This window comes from Alosa sapidissima, chromosome 24 (assembly GCF_018492685.1).
Source record: "Alosa sapidissima isolate fAloSap1 chromosome 24, fAloSap1.pri, whole genome shotgun sequence".
Taxonomy (NCBI): domain Eukaryota; kingdom Metazoa; phylum Chordata; class Actinopteri; order Clupeiformes; family Clupeidae; genus Alosa; species Alosa sapidissima.
In genome coordinates, this window is record NC_055980.1 from 16,690,176 (window position 1) to 16,705,607 (window position 15,432).

Here is a 15,432-nt window from a genome sequence, read left to right on the forward strand (position 1 = left end):
TTTAGCTCATGTAGATTCGGTAGGACAACTTCCGCCAGGGTGGCGCTGGAGCACAAGAAACATCTCAGCTCAGATATAACCGATTCCCCTCCCACTGCCTGCGGATCCGCACCACGCTCAAGTTCGTGCCCGTGCGTACCGCAGTCCGCCGAGGTACTATAGAACTGAAGCACTTGCTAAACATCTTATCCAACTGTTGTGAGTGATGTCCTTGCGATGAATGGGTCACATTGTGGTGTTCCCTGCAACTTGATTCGTCGACAGTCATTTACAGCATCTCCTTTCAGAGCAAAACTTTACAAGTGGTTGGTGATACACTCGGTGAGAGATTGACGATGAGTGTGTAACGTGATAATTGTGGAGGTAGAATATTAGTGCTACCAAAGCTCCGTTCAAGTGTGATAAGGCATTTTCGCGCTTCATGACATAACAGTAAAATAGCCTACACGAGGAATAATCAATCTGCCAAGTCCATGCATTTTCTTTGAACTGTAGCCTTCAGCCGAACACATGTGGAAAACACGGGAATAGGTAAGTTATTTTAAATTGTGAATATTAATCTTATCAGTAACATGCCTGCAATTGTAGAAATGCTGTACCACTACCAGCATCACCATCGCTATGAGTTCTACTATCAGACAAAAAACTATACTTGGATCACAGGGAATGCTCAAGCACATGAACGATGTTTGCCTTGCGCCTCTTTACAATAAACGATTTCTATGATCGTTGAATATCACAGGAGTCTCTCCAGAAGAGCTGGTCTGTTTCGACAACGCATCATAATAGACTCCTCGTGACTAATGTTAGCTGTGTCGTAAGGTATAATTTCTCATATAAAAATAAGATCGGACCACCCTGAATCCCTGGTGAAGACAGAACTTATTTGAGTCTATTTTATAGTAATAAGGAAGTAATAATATAAGGTATAATAATAAGTAAGTGCATTACTGTACATTAACATTTATTCAGTTGGCAGTTGCTTTTTATTAAAAGGGACTTACAGCAAAATAATAATATATATGATACTGTGTAGAGGAGATCTTAGCTAGGAATTACCACTGCATCTGTCAGTACTAGAGGATAGGAGTGTCTACATCACAAATACTAGTCAAAGTGTGGTGGGAGGAGAAAGTGGTAGAAGGAGGAGATGGAGGGAAGAGAGAGAGGAGCAGGATGGAAGAGAGGGAGGAGGAGAAAAGAGAGAGATAGAGGAGGGAAGAGAGGGAGGTGGAGATAAGAAAGAGATAGAGGAGGGAAGAGAGGGAGGTGGAGAGGAGGGAAGAGAGGGAGGTGGAGAGAAGAGAGAGATAGAGGAGGGAAGAGAGGGAGGTAGACAGGAGGGAAGAGAGAGAGGTGGAGAGAAGAGAGGTAGAGAAGGAGGTAGAGAGGGAGGATGAAAGAGAGGGAGGTGGAGAGGAGGGAAAAGAGGAAGTTAGAGAGAGGTGGAGAGCAGAGAGGTAATGAGGGAGGTAAAGGAGGGAAGTGAGGGAGTCATAGTATATAGTGCAGACTGCTGGTACACCAGAGAAACAACAAAGTTGGGAGTGGGAAAGAATTAGATGAAATCATACCATTTGTAAATAATTTGAAATGCCATTGAAACCCTGTTTACATCTGATCAGCTGATATTTGCAAGGCCATGCAAATATTTCTGTTACTCAGTGTTTCTCACACAGTAGCTGTTTTTGAATTGCTAATGCAGAATCAAGAGTCTGTTCTTAACAGCTCGTTATTGATCAGAAACTGTAGCGAGGGAAAAACATGGTGAGTTGAATTCATTGCAACCCGGGCGTGAAGCAGCTAGACTCGTGGTCAACCAACTCTTTGTCTGTAATTTGTTTGTGTGTCTCTCTCTCTGTCTCTCTCTCTTTCTCTCAATATCTGCCCCCCTTCTCTCTCTCTCTCTCTCTCTCTCTCTCTCTCCCTCTCTCTCTGTATGTGTGTGTGTGTGTGTGTGTCTCTCATTGTTTTCCTTATGTTGAATAGCTTGAGAGGCAACGCTTTTGGCCTTGGCCCCAAATTGGAAATTGCATTGATTTGGCTGTGTTTCTGGACAAAATGCCATACTGGGTTTTGGTGGATTTTACGGCTTCTGGAGCAAGCACAACCATCTGCTCAGGAAGACAAAGCTCAATGTATTCTGAAGGCTGAATACTGGGAGAGCTGAAGTGTTCTAGTCTTCACGAGTCAAGGCCTACCGCACAGAACATGTTGTAGGTGGACTCACACCGACGTGTCGTTCAGTGTGTTTAGAACCTGTTGAGGAGTGAATTATTTTCCTGCTTCCTTCTAGAATTCTACACAAACGATCTTTAGTGTCAGTGTTCTTTATACAGTCTATGGGGAAAATCTCGCATCATAGCATCATGGGTAAATGTCTCATGCTAGAGCGGAACTCTCGGCTCGCGAACATTCTAATCACATATTTGTGACTGTACTAAGGAAGCTGTTCTGGGCTTTCCACGTGTTTTCTCTGAAAGATACATGATGCATTCTGTAAATTTACTATAAGTATAGAAAAGACACACACTGGCATTCCGAGTCCATAATGGTCTAGAAACCAATTGGATTCTTAATGGCCTTGGGACAAATCCAAAGAGCGTTCTTCATCTATCATATCGTATCACAAACTCTGGAATAGTAGGAGTATTATGTGTATAAAGTATAAAAATATGGACAAAAAAGCACTGCATGCTTAATTAGCAAGGCCACTCACAGCCTGAGAAAAAGCCCTTTGTCACACAGTGTGCATAGCAAACTCACTAAATCCAGTCGGTAAGTGAGCTTTAATACTGTTTCCCTCAAGATAGGTCTGAACAGAGATGAACATAGCGGTTTAATGAAGAATCTTTGGCATGCTCATCCACTTTCCTAAAAACCTCTTGCTGCAAAAACAGCAAGCAGCTCTTGCTGCAAAATAGTCTGTGATATTCATGCTGTAAAACATTAAGCCCTGTTAGTGTGTGTATCGTAGACCTATTTCTTATTGTGTGAAGAGTCTTCTGGGGTGCATAATTTGTGTAATCGCACATGTCTGAAGTTAAGTCCTTTCTATCAAGAGACCAACTGAAAACCTTCCTCAGCTAATATTTACTTTTTGATACATGCTGTGTGGATCAAAGAGGCAACGTTTGGGGGAAATGCACGGCATTTATTAATGTATTCTCAAACGGAGTTTTCTTTATGTAAGTATGCAGATCGTAGCGTGAACGTGAGTGATCTCCAGCTCGGCAAGAGGTATGGCGTGATGGGACTGGTTTTGATCTTGCTGTGAAGCTCGGTAGCAGATCTCAAGTGCTGTTGAACGATGTTCCCATCTGTGTCAAAAAGAAGCAAGTGCTATATTCCTTGTTATACATGGACAACATGGTCTTGTTGAAGTGTAACGGGAAGTGTACCCTCTGCTTTTGGCATAGCAGAATCCCCTCCATCCTGGCTCGTAAAATGCATAAGCAAAATAAGATGTTTTTTTTGATACAGTCTTGAAATTAAATATTGATATTTGATCCAATTACGAAAAACATTCAGAAAAACATGAGTTCTGTCGAGTTAAATCAGCCAGCCATCCTTGACCTCCGCTGACCGCTGAAGGGAGTTATGAAATCCTGTTTCCCCACCAGTGTCAGATCTCGTATTGACTCAGCGTAATATAACATTGATATTTTGCTTAATTAATTTCAACAATTGCACTTGGGCCTTTGAAAAAAATCACTCTCTCAGAGAGGCAATGGGGGCAAGAAATCCATTCAAATAAATCTGAGAGGATGTCTCAATTAATTTCTGGTCACTGTTCAGTGCTGGAAATTGATTGGCTGAGGAGAATAGAAAATTGTAGACTGTTTGGGAATTCTTGTGAGTAAATGGGTTGTGGATAGGCCTTGAAGTGATGGTTTGTCAAGGTGAAGTGACCTCATAGCTTTGGGCTTGGAATGAAATTGAATTAACACTCACTTTAACTTCTTTTGCAGTTATACTGTATTTGAAACTGAATATGATGTTCTTGCCAGGTATTTTTCAAACCGGATTTCCTATTTCCAATACCCAATCCTCAACTTTAATTAGTCTTCCAGATCTTAGATCTTAGTTTTCCAGAACTTTCTATTAGCAGTGCATAGTTAACAGAGATCCCTGAGTAAACAGGGATTGCTAGGGTGATGTAGGGGGAAGTCTGCTGGACTGGGTCAGCTGACCTCATATGGCATTATGCAGTAAACAGAGTGGGAGCTGATGACAGGTTCCCTCAGGAAATCCTTTCGAAATCCCACAGCCGACCATAGCCAATTGGCCTGACCCAACAACAGTAGCAGCTCCTCCAGGATAACAGAAGATAGTCCTCACATCGGTCATGCATGCCATTTTACTTTTAAGCCTTTTTGTTTATGTTTCTGTTATGACAACATATATGATATCTAATGTTGTCCATTTATGTATTGAACTGGAGAGTTTAACACACTACACCAAAGCCAGATTCAACCGGTTTTGGTTGTGTTCCAAGATCTCTATATTGATTTCCTCCACTTTCTGAAATACTAAGAATCACCACTCTCATAACACCCCTTTCTGTTTGAGACCCCCCCCCCACACACACACACACAGACACACACACACACACACCCTGCACATTGTCACAAGAAACTCTGCTCATGATTCAAATTTGAAGGTATTTTTTAGTAGGAAGGTTGGGGTGGAGAGGGTGATAGACTGATGTGTTTTTTGTTTTTTGTTAAATCTCTATTTATGTTTTACTCAAATTTGCATTACTGCGCACAGCACGGGTGGGTTCGCTTGCTGTGAGGAGCAAACTCCATCCCAGCCTCCTCCCCATAAACTGAGCATGAGTCTTGTTGTGTGCTCTGAATCCAAACGACAGCACCACAGAGTGTAAAATAGTACACGGTAATCAGACATGCCTTGCCATTAGTTCTCACTGTTTGTGAATGACTTGAATGGCCAATGACTTATTCAATGGCTTTGTGATATTCTGTGGGGTGCGGTAGAGAACAGGGTGTGAAGAGAACAGCTGACAATTTCAATTTTTTTCTTCTTATGAGTTTCGCTTGATGTGCTGTTTAGAGCACATGAGAATTGTGTTTTATTTCTTGGTTGGGGTACTTCTGAACAAGCTGATTAGATTGTAATTGTTAATGTGTAGTGGGTCTACTGCAGATTGATGTTCGATGATGTAGAATTGAATGTGATGTTTGTGCATCTATGAAATTGGGTTGTTTGTCTGTTTAAAGATGTTTTAGAAGCTCATTTTCTCATCTTGAAAGGGTTCATAAATGCTCTGGATAGTAAGTAATTTGGAGGGTGGTTGGTCCATGATAGTCGACAGGCGACGTAATGTTTTGTCAACTGGTCAATTAAAGCACTGGCAACGTTTAAATTGCAGTGCCAATTTGAATGAAAGTATATGCTACGTGATAGTTTTGGGCACTTCAGTTTTATCTTCGTTGCATTGGGATGCGCTTTTGTTATTGCAGAGAAATAATGGCCCTCTTAGATTAGTTTTTTGTTTACTTTGTTTTGTTATGTCTATCACAACATCTTTTTTCAAAACTGAATGAGAAGATGAAGCTAACCGTAATTAAACAGTAATGCACAAGAACAATAGCAATGTTGTGACAGACTGCTACTGATATGCCTCACAGAGAGGCATAAGGCCTGTGGTCATGAAAAGCTTTGAGTGCATTATTGTGAAAGGGCCTCAGTTATGAACATCAGTTCGGCCAATTAGATATTGAGACTGAAAGCTAAAGTTCTCCAACTTATTTGCAGCAGAGATTCTGAGTTATGAGTAAAGCCTGTCATATTACACTAAAACATATTTGTTGTCTCAGCTTACCTCTGTCAAGTCACATAGTCGATATGAAGTTTATTGCACACTGAAAACGATACTTCTACAAACAGGCACTTCTATGGCGGTTCAGTATTCTAGTGTGGACGCACAACTTCACAAATTTGATATTAAAATGATAATGTGAACCAGGATCATATTCACCTCAAATATGCATATTTCTACTGTATTTACCCGGCTTAGACATAGGCTCAGTCAGGTGAATGGCCACAGGGCAAGAGACTGAGAGGTGATTACAGTTATTCTGTCAAAGTGGTGATATTAAGTAACAGCATTCCTCAACTTCTGCCTCTCAAAATACATAGCCAGAACTGAGGCATTAGCTGACTTCAGCGTTCTTTCAATTGCTACACAGCTACCTGTGTGTGTCTTGATTATTCACACTTAGCACCCTATAGGTCAGTGTGATGGAGTGCCATCACTACGGTTGAGTATGCGCCCTGACTGCCATACCAATGAGCCATGGCTCCTGGCCAGTGTGGTCAGGATAACTGCCCTGTAGACCTGAGTTTGAGGCCGATTGGGGTGATCACTCTTTCCCTTTGCTACAATTGGTGTCAGAAGGCTGCGAGGTCATTGGAAGATGGCCCAGTATGCCCGGTATCGCTTTATGAAGAAACCCCAGGATAGGTGGGCCCCCTTTGGAAGGGTCTGGTGTTGATGTTCATTGATACATGGTCACATACTGTATGTTAGAAGGCACACAACACCCCCCATGTGCCGCAATGATGACACAATTCTCGTCATGCGCACAATTCTTGTCATTCGGACACAGACGCAGGACTATATTCAGGGCCCCGAGGCTGCCTGCAGAGCTGTAGACTCGTCATATTAGCTGAGTTACAGCCATGGGTTGGGAGGCAGGAGGCATGTTGCTGATGCCAATTATCAGGGTTCTGGAGATAAAAAGGCCTTAAATTATGGTTCGGCTTTCGAGGGGATCTGGCAGGTCATTATTATGGTCTGCCTTACGGCAAGGAATGAGATTCTGTTAAGGAGAAGAAAATGCATGCTGCTACCTTGACCAAAGAGGATGTTTTGTCCTCTGTAATTGCACAGAAAGCTGCCATTATATAAGGAGTGCATTGATTAAGAGAAGTTACTCAGAGTTTTAACAAGAATAAAGTTCATCAACATGAAAATCAAATCAAATCATAGGAACTATATCAGTTTCAAGATTAGTCAATCTTTTAATCTGACTCCTTTTAATTCCCAAAGCGCTCTGCAAACTTTGAGATGGTGCTTCAAATTTATTGTATTTTCACACGCTGTTTTTCAAACATTGCGCATTGATTGAGCGTCGAAGGAAGAAAATAAATATTAAATGCCAAATCATGTCAATTAACACAACTGCTCGTTCGCTCGTGCCTCGCTTGTTTCTCCAGTCACCCAAGGATTTAATTAAAATACTGGATATGCAAACAAAGCTCAATTGTCTCTCTAATAAGGCTTGAAGCCATCCCAATACTCTTTGTTCCCCTGTTTTGTTCAGTACACACACACACACACACACACACACACACACACACACACAGACACACACACACACACACACACGGGTGTGAAGGCAAGCCATTTGGTGATGGGAATTTTCCCAAGCCATATCAGCACTAAACTTCTGATAGCAGCCAGGGTTTTAGGCAGTTCAATAAAGCAAATAATTATCTGACAGACGCGCTTAAAGGAAACTTTACTGTACTGGATGTTTTTTTTTTTTCAACATTGACTGGCAATGTTGTTCACAACAATGTACACAGGTTCAAGATTAGAAGAAAATAGTTGTATGGCCCAGAATGAACAGAGCCTGAACAGAGCCGTGTACAGTTCTATTACCAAAACTTTAGCCCTGAGTGAACGTTCTAAAGAATATCTGGGTTCATTGAATTCAACATAGAATTTTACTTGAATTGTTGCGGAACAGAATCGTATGTTAGAATGTTCAAAAACCCAAACCTTTAAGGGTTAATAATAGTGGATATTTGTGTTTGTGTACTGAATTTTGACTGCAGAAGTGCAACGTGTTGAATCAATGACATATACCGTAAACTTCAGTGAAATGCTGATTATTTGAGAAAACTGCACAGGCAAGCACAAAAATATAGCTGTGTCATAGTTCTGGAGTCAAGATAAAGAAAGGTCAATAATAATACATTTTTTGTCATTTCCTTGTCATAAAAAGACAGGCTGTCTGTTTATTTATTTGCTATTATGTGGATGAAAGTGGTCTAGTCGTCAATGTGGTCCATTTCCTGAAGTTAATATAGTTTTTGCAGAGTTAATATACAGTATGAAAAGCAGTGTGTGTGTGTGTGTGTGTGTGTGTGTGCATGTTTGTGTGTGTGTGTGTGTGTGTATGTGTGTGTTTGTGCGTGTGTTTGTATTTTCTTGAAGATACAAGATTAAAAGCATATTTCATTGCAGTGGCTATTCAAACAGAGATGATGAACTTGAGGTAATGGCCTAGGAGGAAGTCACATGTGTGAGTGCTTAAATCTTAAGGTGACAGCAGCAAAGTGGTCGTCTGATTTATATAAACGTCCAAGGCGAACGACAACGTGCGAATATTCCAGGGATCATCCTTCAAAGTGTGGTCACGTTATTTAAACAAGAGTGGCGAAGCTTGACTGTGCAGAACCCCCCCCCTCCCAACCCCCAGCCCCCAGCCCCCAGCCCCCACCAGCTACGAAAAGCCGATTCAGCCTCTCAATCACGGGGCAAGAGATTCCCCTTCCCTGCATTTATCCATCATAAGGCCAGCTAAAGGCAGTCCTTTCTACTGAGACTTGACAAGAACGTGGGAATTTAACAAGACACACTGGTCCCAGGGCCCCTAGTTCCACCAGCTGATGGGGTAGAGGGCAGTAAAGCCTTTCTTACAGGATCATGCTCGCCCATATGTTATCCCTTAAGGGTGTGCTAATGACTCTACCTGCTGGAAGGAAATTAGTATGTGTCAGTATTCATCAAAATGTCACTTATTATGTAGGACATTATGGTGATCATGCTTTAAATTAAGGCATCATCCATAATTTAATGGATACTAATTACTTTGTTGGCTATTTACCTGTAATTGAACAAGTTATATCATTATAACATGCACACATAGGTGACAGCACACATAGGTGGCAATGTCACATATTTTTCTCATAAATCTCATAAATGACTCCACAGTACCTTACCCATACCCATTTGTATAGGCCTACTGTTACAATGTGCTGCCTGTGAAGTGCACTCAGTTAGACAGTACACTTTCACAAACACACCTCATCCACAAGGGGGCACCAGTGTGGTTCTTTCACCTGGTAGCTACAGAGTAGCTATTTAAAGCCATGAAGGAGCTTGATAGAATGCTTCCTTGCGAGTCGGATTCTACAAAGATGAGGTTAGAGGCCTTCCTAGCGTTCTCGGACTCTGTACTGTACTTTGGAACAGACTAGCTAGTGTGAACGTGCACATCATCGTGGTCTGTCTGAGCGCTTCCACTTTTAACTGCACACTTCTGTTTTAGTAGGGGCGCTGCTCCAATGCATGTCAACACAGAGGATTATGTCTCAATGTCTCCCCTTACACACTCACACACTTTGATGCGCGTTCCCGGCAACTTCGAGAGGGCTTAGGGCTGTCCCACTGCAAAATTGTGAAGTGCTTGAGGGCTCGTTTTTTGTGTTGTCAATTTAAAGGTGCTCTAAGGGATGTCATACGTTTTTTTAGGCTAAAACATTTTTTGTCATTTACAGCAAACATCACCTTACCATCCGCTAGCTGCCTGTGTCCTGAATACACTGTAAAAAAATGTGATCTCTGTGGACAACCCAGGCTCCAAAAACAGCCACAAAACAACTTGGGCAAATCTTGCCCATAAAAACATAACAAACTGTTCCAGCAAATCACCGACGAGATGCGCGTTTAAGAGAGTTTTAATTGCACGGGAGGGAGGGGGAGGAAGTAGCGAGCTAGCTTTTTGTTTTGTTTGAACTTCAACAGAAGTGAGGTTACCCAGCATCGCTTAGAGCGCCTTTAATGATCACAGGTCACAGCTGCTGTCCCATTCCTGTTAGCGCTTTGAACCCTTACACCCTCGCAAACTTGACCACTTACTACGGGTGTCAGTTAAGTATTTGAGGGTTCAGGGCTTAGACCTTAGGGGGGACATTGAGATTCAGCCAATTAGTGCCTTTCTGTTTCAGCCCTGCACCCTTTTGTTGGATTTGACCTCTCCCTATTTGGGTTTACGTTGTTTACCATTCTCATGGTTCTTGTCTTTGTGTTTGGGTTTTCTCCACATTTCGTGAATGTTGGCGGTATGAGAGACCTCGAGGGGACCTCGAGGGGACAATGTGTGGGCTGGTCCAGGACATGGACGTAAGCTGGTGCCCTCTTGCATATCATTCACTATTAGATCGTACACACATTATCGCAGCACCTAAGTTCCCTAGACTTGTTTCAAGCTTGTTGCCAAGCTATGACTTCCTAACACCTACACTGACCACAACATTTTAATCAGGTGGAATTAGTTATGTCTGTATTCGATAGAGAGATTTTTCTTTTATTGCCCGTATTTTGAAATCAAATCAAACAATGTTTTCTTTCTCATGCTGCTGGGTGAGGGCTCCAACTCTGTTTATTAGCAAATGCATTTTCTTCATCTTGAGGCAGCCTGACAGCCATCTTACTGTTTTTGTTGTTTAAACTTTGTCCTACACTGATTCAAATATAACTGTGGCTAATGGGGAGCCTAGATCCGCGCAGAGCGGTGCTTGCTCAACATTACACAAAGCCTAAAAGTGCGCTTTTAAAGCAGTGATGTATATGCCCATTAGTTCCTGTGCTGGCTGTGATGAAGGAAGTGGTAGAATGCAAATGAATGAGCAAGAAAGTTAGCAAACAAGCAAATAACCCAAAGGGGATGCATGTCAGCAAGTCTGCTGAAAAAGAAAAACTCTTTAAAAGCTGATATACCTGTGAAGTTTTGCATTTGACAGGTTGAACGCTTGAAAAGAATAAAAAAAAAAAACGACATTAAGAGAGGAAATTTGGCACCATTTGTCATGTATAGCCATTAGGGCAAGTGAGTTGTTTGTCCAAAGTGAAATTACAATCCCCTCCATTCAAATGTCCAAATCTCCAATGAGTTTAGAAGCAGGTGCAAAACAATTCTGTCAGTCACCATTTGTAGTCTGTCAAGTAAAAGACAGAATTGATAAAGGCAGCCAGCGAACTTCAATGCTCCCACAGCATTCAAGCAGTACTTGAATGCTCCCACAACATTCAAACAGGTTGATTTTTTTCCACAGGTGTGACTTGTCCATACTGCTTGACATTTGAGGGAAAATGTTAGGTGTCACTTGAAGTGAAAAAATGACATTTCCTTACACATGTTGCTTAGGTGTGTAGGTTTAATGATGATTTCAAAGGTGTCATTTCAGGAAGGATTCTGTAATTTGTTCACACGTTATGATTTTACAGCAGCTTGTGCCGAGAATTGTGTCATCAACACGGCATGCGGGGGGTGTCATGTGCCTCCCAACATGTGTGTTCGCGCGTCAGTGACACACGGAGGAGTATGCCACTTCCTTTACAAGAGGATGACCTTGACATGAAGAAGTATATGGCCTTGGCACAGTGGAATGGGAGCTGAAACTACAATTACAAGTTTAGGGCAATATGTTCTAGTCAATAAATTAATAATGTTCTCAATAAATGGAAAAAATGTGTCATGCATTGGACAGTATGAAAACCATCTTTCTCTGACTGCCTCAGACAACAATCGAATTAGGTTACTATTTTTGCCAAAGCTACCGTATCTAACTTTGCTTACTATCTATACACTCTTAAAACGGATGTGTTGGAAACAACCAAAACTGTGTTGTCCCTATCTGGACACAGAGATGTAATAAAAACAATACAAGTTGTGTTGGTTTCAACACATTTGTTTTAAGAATGTAACTAACTATCAACCATAGCAGAAAAAAGCTGAGATTTTACATAGAATAGTATAGAATAGAAGAATAGAAGAATAGAATAGAATAGTCATTGGGGCAGAATTAATTTGAAATGTAACTAATGTGACCATATAATTTGACCTATGGAGAGGTCTTAAGTACATGCAGTAAAGAGCTTCAGGGAGTGTTGGGTGGGGCTAAAGAGAGATAACCATAGAGACTAAGGGGGGATAAGAAACCAATTCAACCCAAAGAGCACTTTTTTTCCCAGTTGGAGGTTTCTAAAGAGCACTTTTTTCCCAGTTGGAGATGTCTGCAGTTCATCCTGATTTGTGTCGGGGAGGCTGCAGAAGGCTCCAAGCTGCCAAAATGACTCAGTAATGTGGCTGCCTTTATTTAGGCCATTTGGAGATAAACAGCATGCAGCTTGCAGCAAAGGAAGGGACCATTCTCTGCCCCTGGCCAACGCTAAAGTCGTGCTTGTGAGAATGTTGTAAGGGGCAGACAACCACAATTGACAAACTGAGCTGGCATTCTAGAACGTTTGGGGCAGACCAATGTTCCTAAACGTTGTGAAGATGTAGTGTGCCAACTCCATCTTAGTTTCTTTCTCCTCCCATCTCATAATTGTCCTTCGTTCCTTAGTTTTATACCAGTTCCTTTAGCTTGAGGGGGTGTGTTTTGTTCAAAATGAGCACCCCAGCACTCAGGTGAATGGCAAAAGAAGAATCCATTTCCCCCCACTGTCATGTTGTGCACACACAGACACATTGCTTTAACCTCGTAACATTTCGAACTTCATAGCTTATTTTTTAATATTTTATTCTTCTAAAATGTTTATTTTATTTGCTCAGGCATCGCTTGAGCAGCTACGGCTGTAATCTCGCTGTAATCTCGAGCTTCTACTCTCGGCTTTGGACGAATGAGGTGGCGACATGTCATTCCATTGTGACGTACCTAGCAGATATGATAACCTGGCAGATATGATACCCACACTCATGCACACAGCACAAAGATGGGTGCCTCCTGGAGAGGACATTGGAATTAGCATCCCTGCTAATCCAGATGGATAATAGGGTGCACCGATACTCCTGTCCACTCACCTTCACCACAGACCTCCTCCAACCCATCCAACCTGCCGCCTCCATCCATCCATCTGCTACTGCTGACCCCATCTTAGGACAAACACACGATGCCGATGTGCATGGGCCCATCAGCTCTTTGTGTGGAGGGAGATTGGGAGCAATATGTGCAGCTGCGTTAAGGTTTGCTGGGGAGCAATCGAGACCAATGAAACTCTCTCTTGCACTTTCTCTTTTTATTTAGATCAGTCAGCATGGCTTGTGCTCTCTGGTGTGAACTGGTAAAGGAAATCAAAAGGAGGTTTGAAAAGATTTGCAGGCAGAGGATAGTCATGCAAGCTGGCGTGTATGCCGTAATGAGGTTTTTTTTGGGAAGTCGCTTGTTGTTAAGGTGGCTCTGGTGACAGAATGCCCCTTGTTATATTTCAAAACCCCAAACAATATTATAATTGCTAATAGGGTATTTCACTCTGTTTATGCAAATGGCCCCAATCTCAGCTCCATCAGCTGTTGCTAGTCTTTTGCAGGATATTTCTTCAGAAAAGATGCATCTATTTATCTATATATCTGACAGTCACAGGAGGCTAAAGCCTCTGTAGACTTCAGCTCATCTCTGTCCATATGATTACATTTCAAAGTGTGGTATGCAATTCACTCGTTCTGATATTACTTTCCTAGTGGTGATTTAAGTTAATGAGAAAACGGTAAACTGCGATAGGGTAAATTCTCTCTGTGCTTGTACGTAACCTGTGCCTGCATTTTTTGTGATTCATTATTTAAAGCCCAATTATGCATTCAGAATGTGCAGGGAAATATGTATAAAGTTGAAGAGGGGATATTGGGTTGTAATCATTTTTGCAATTATTTTGACAATTGCCGGTTTGCTCTGAGAATAACCCATGAGAACACGACAGAATTGTCAGGTACTTTTTGGTGACGTCTACTTTAGCAATGGCTGCCTGCTACTGTATAGATGGGAGTGTGTGTGTGCTTCTATTCTTTGAATAATTCATTAACAATATATTAGGAAAGAACCATACAAATCTGAAATAGGTTTTATTCAACTAGATTCTGGCTATTTTATATAGATGTGAGTTGATCAAAAAAAGTGAGTGCTTGAGAAAGGGACCAAGGGTGTTAGAGTTTCTAACTTTGATGGTCTCATCAGTTTGCAGCATGGCTAACTTATGAAGGGGGGACATGAAAAGCTTTTCATTTAAGCTTTGAAGCCAGCGGATGAGAAGCAATTAAATGCTGTGCCCTGAAAATGGCTTCTTTTGACTTGTTGCATGATGTACCCTTTTTGCTCTCAAATGGCCACTGTTTGCTTCAATATGGTGTGGGGTTTTAATGAAAACTCTTCTCCCTCTAGAATGTCGTTCATGCCTGGATCATCGGTTTTGGTCTAAGCTACTTAACCACCTATAAGGCAAACCATTGCACCACAAGACACCACCAACTGTCCCAGCCACTGATGAAGGCTCGCTAACATGCTACCTGGTGTATTTGGCATTATAGCAAATATATAAGTTGCGCTGTGAATGCTTTTCTCTTATTTTGGTGCGTTGTTTCGATTTTGGGTTGGGAATATGGTTAGGAGGTCAAATGTGGACATAGTACATTATCCTAGATGACAATCAAAATGTATTTGAAGATGATACCAAAACTAGAGTGCATTTTCAAGAAAATGCCATATGTGGCGGAAGCCAAGTGGGACAAGTGGATAATTCTGGAGTAGGTCAATAAAATCAGATGTTTAAAATCCCTGTGCACAGCCCTTCTTTTTTCTAGGTGCTGATGATGTGCAGTAGAACTATTGAAACTTCTAAATAGAGTATACATCGCACACTGGAGGATATCTTTTTTCTGATTTTATTAGCGTGAACAACGCGTTTCGCAGTGAACCTGAAGAAGCAAATTGCGAAACGCATTGTTCACGCAAATAAAATCAGCAAAAAAATCAGATGTCTGTTAGAGGTGTGTATAAAGCCCAAGGAAGGTTGTAGGGTACAGTGATTTTAGAATAGCTAAGGGGCAAAGCAAAGTCACTAAAATCTCACTTAGTTGTTGTGGACCAATTGTCACCAAGGTGCTGACGGGGCCTTTTGTTCCTCTAAAACTGTTAACTGGAAGGCGTCTCCTATCTTCTTCACTTTACCCATTCAGAACAGCAAGCGGGGTTTCCACCCAACTTTCTAATGCACATCTTAACTATCTGAATAAGAAATTGCGTCTGGAAACACTTGAAATGCGCATTTAATCTTTTAATGCACATAGAAATTCAATTTGCTCGAGGGGGATTGATTAACTCTCAATTCGCATAAGGTATAACCTGGTTAAAGCTGATCGAAACAATGTATTCGTATATATTCGCATTTCTACCTGCGTGATTCAGTAAACGTTGCCCTGGTGACCTTGCAGTTTCATCCCACAGCTGATCAGAATTCTAGATCTAGATGTACAGAACAGGTCAATCTTGTGCACAGACACACAGTACAGTGTAGCTGGCATATTTTGCATTAAGCTTGAGGCTCAACAGGCAGTCCAA

At 41.6% G+C, this 15,432-nt stretch overlaps 1 protein-coding gene across 1 annotated transcript in view; it reads left to right on the plus strand.

The window, feature by feature from the left end:
• The first annotated feature begins 498 nt into the window (after nt 1-498).
• The window catches only part of LOC121700727 (protocadherin-15-like), a 180,616-nt gene continuing 165,682 nt past the window's right edge, over nt 499-15,432 (plus strand). The window contains 1 exon segment of the mRNA XM_042083929.1: nt 499-531. The gene's annotated coding sequence lies outside the window, so the exon portion shown is untranslated.